This window comes from Anneissia japonica, unplaced genomic scaffold (genome assembly GCF_011630105.1).
Source record: "Anneissia japonica isolate Jap-2015-1 unplaced genomic scaffold, ASM1163010v1 scaffold288189_len579620_cov203, whole genome shotgun sequence".
Lineage (NCBI taxonomy): Eukaryota > Metazoa > Echinodermata > Crinoidea > Comatulida > Comatulidae > Anneissia > Anneissia japonica.
In genome coordinates, this window is record NW_022730403.1 from 440,225 (window position 1) to 443,331 (window position 3,107).

The window sequence follows — 3,107 nt, forward strand, 5'->3', positions numbered from 1 at the left end:
CATTGCCATGGAGCGATTAACTGCCACTTGTTTAACATTGATGCACATGTCACAGCTTTGGCCTTCTTTTACCTGGGGTGATCACTGCTTCGTGTTCATGCTACAATCAATTTATATTAAATATTTTAGATTCAATACTATTCCTTTACTTTTTGGTTGAATAGTTATTGATGAATTGATGGAAATCATGACGGAGCAACTATAAATAACCTGAATACCAATAAGTTATATTTAATGGCAGTTAGAACTGCGATTGCATTTTTAACATCCATTGTTTGAATATGCATGCGTTTTAGAAGTTACTGAAACTTTTGACTAATTCCAGCAATAGAGTATTAATATAACTTTTTATCAACGACATTTGTATTTTTCTAGAATGAGTTTAAAATTAGAGTAATGGAAAGACATGCACAAGATGAAGTGATAGGCCTATCAGGGTTTAATGAAATTTGGCGGGAACTTTTCATTGTATAGGCCTACATTTGTATGGTGTGCTAATCTAAATTTACAAAGTGGAATAGAATCAAATGATTGTAACAAAACAATATGAAACTATGTAACGAAGTATGAGGGTGTGAAAATAATTCTTACTCAATATGTAGTGATAGACAACCAAACAATGGTTTTACCTCAAAAACCATATTTTTAAACACGGTGTACCGAAAGTTTTATGATTTTTTTTCGATTGCACGACGGCGGTAGGACGTAGAACGTTATGACCTCAGTAAAAGTCATCTGCACATGCGGAAACGTTATGTCACCTCGTCGAGTAGATTCTGGAACGCAATTTGGTCAAATCTACGTACGCAGAGAACGTAGGACGCCAGGTAGGACGGTCACGCATGAGTGATTATGTTCTAGCGTCGCGTCGTCGCACAAATCGAAAGCTCCTTAATAATAGGCCTATGTATTAAGTTCCTTAATAATAGGCCTATGTATTTTCTATTACGATAATATAGAGTTATCATTGTCGATATAGCAGTATATAGTAACATGTTAACCACAATAATTTAAAGGCTATTTAAATAATTTAAAGGCTATTTAATCTAAAGGCTATTTAATTTAAAGGCTATTTAACTACATAACGACATAAAGACATAATCTGAAATCCGCTGATTTTACCTAAAGCTAGGTACATCGTCAAGAATGTATCAGCAATGGAACCTTGCACCTTGCACAGTAACTGCACCCCTTTCATTAACTAAAGTTTAAGCCTGAGTGTAAGTGATTTTCTTTGTAATGTTTAGTTAAGTTATATTTATTATTGTTTATTTGCTTTATACTATGGATATGAAATTCTGAAGAAATGAATTCTGATAAATAAATGAATTACGATGTACGGCGCTATCAAGTCGATATTTAACTACATAACGATATAAAGACATAATCTGAAATTCGCTGATTTTACCTAAAGCTAGGTACATCGTCAAGAATGTATCAGCAATGGAACCTTGCACAGTAACTGCACCCCTTTCATTAACTAAAGTTTAAGCCTGAGTGTAAGTGATTTTCTTTGTAATGTTTAGTTAAGTTATATTTATTATTGTTTATTTGCTTTATACTATGGATATGAAATTCTGAAGAAATGAATTCTGATAAATAAATGAATTACGAAGTACGGCGCTATCAAGTCGATATTTAATACCGTATCGTCAATACGTACCGTATATAATAGCATTATAACCACAACAATTTAAAACTATTTAACAGCATAGCAAGCATAGAGGAGGATGTGAAATAATACTTATTCAATATTGTCCATTACGTTGTTGTGGAACTATCACTAATATCGATGTTGACATTTTAACTACTTCATATAAAATCAGATACTAAAGAAATTACCCATTTTAACATTATGATATATGGCAAATGATATAGGATATATTCACACTTGACTAACCTAAAAGGGAATTGGTGAGATTGAACTTATACCCAGGCATGTGATAATATTATAATATCTTTATACTTAAAGTAAAATTATATTAAACATTATATACTCAAGTATTCGTAAATGACGGCAGTGAACACACATCACATGGTACAGATGAACGAATCACAGTAGTGACGGCTGCTTTCCCATTGGCTGGTAAAACAGATAAGCTGCGGCAGTCAAGAAGTGTTCATTAATTACGTTGTCGCAGTGAAGCCACAAATGCCGGTTCATACATCGTACAGCAGTCAACGACACAACCTCGTAAGACGGGAATATAAATTGGTAAGTACTCAACATAACACATCTGCGCCCGTGCTTACAATTTTGCGGCGCGCAAACTTTAGGCCAATAAGTTGCCAATTAACGTATACAGCGTGTAAACTCACTTAGGTAGGAATATTTGGATAGAATATGTAATTAAATCAATAATTTGCTTTTGTGTCTATAGGCCTATATATTTGTGTTGTTTGTGTGATTTGTAATTATAATTCAAAGATAAAATGGTTTGTTTATTCAAAGGTAAAATGGTTTGTTCAAGCAATTTTAAATAGCCTGTATTTTTAAGCGTATTTAATGCATTTGTGTATGATACAAGCGATGAAATACAATTTATGATAGCGCACCGTCTTTCGGCCCATACATTATGGCCCGTGTGCACGTTAAAGAATGCAGTACACTATTCGGAAAAGAGAAGGGGATTGTCTCTCGATGTACTGTCCAATCACCACCAGAAGGACTAGAAATAAGTCTGCTTTCGTGGGATATCCTTGGTGTTGTCACCGAGCACAACGAAAATAAAAATGTAGTGGTTGAAACGGGGACTATAAAACTAAACCATTATGCGAGTATCGGTTTGTTGTACGATGTGAGTATCTGACGGTTTAATTCCAATTTAACAGACCGTCCTGTATTTTAAGACTGTGGGCTAATGCTAAGACACCCTTCTCCATATAACAGGTTAAAACTAGTAAACGATCCTGTCGGGCGTTATTGAATGTTCGGTATATAACACGTACAGTAAAATTGCCTAATACTGTACTCATAGGCCTATATACCGTACGTAATATGTTGACCTAACCACACACTAAAGTGTATTCCAACAAATATTTGGACTATACTCCCAGATAATTAATTTTACGTATCTGAGTATTCATTATTTTAAACAGTATTATAT

The 3,107-nt window shown here is 34.0% G+C and overlaps 1 protein-coding gene across 1 annotated transcript in view; it reads left to right on the plus strand.

Moving 5' to 3' along the window:
• The first annotated feature begins 2,101 nt into the window (after positions 1 to 2,101).
• The window catches only part of LOC117114937 (QRFP-like peptide receptor), a 21,253-nt gene continuing 20,247 nt past the window's right edge, over positions 2,102 to 3,107 (plus strand). The window contains exon 1 of the mRNA XM_033258566.1: positions 2,102 to 2,215. The gene's annotated coding sequence lies outside the window, so the exon portion shown is untranslated. The remainder of the gene's footprint in view (positions 2,216 to 3,107) is intronic.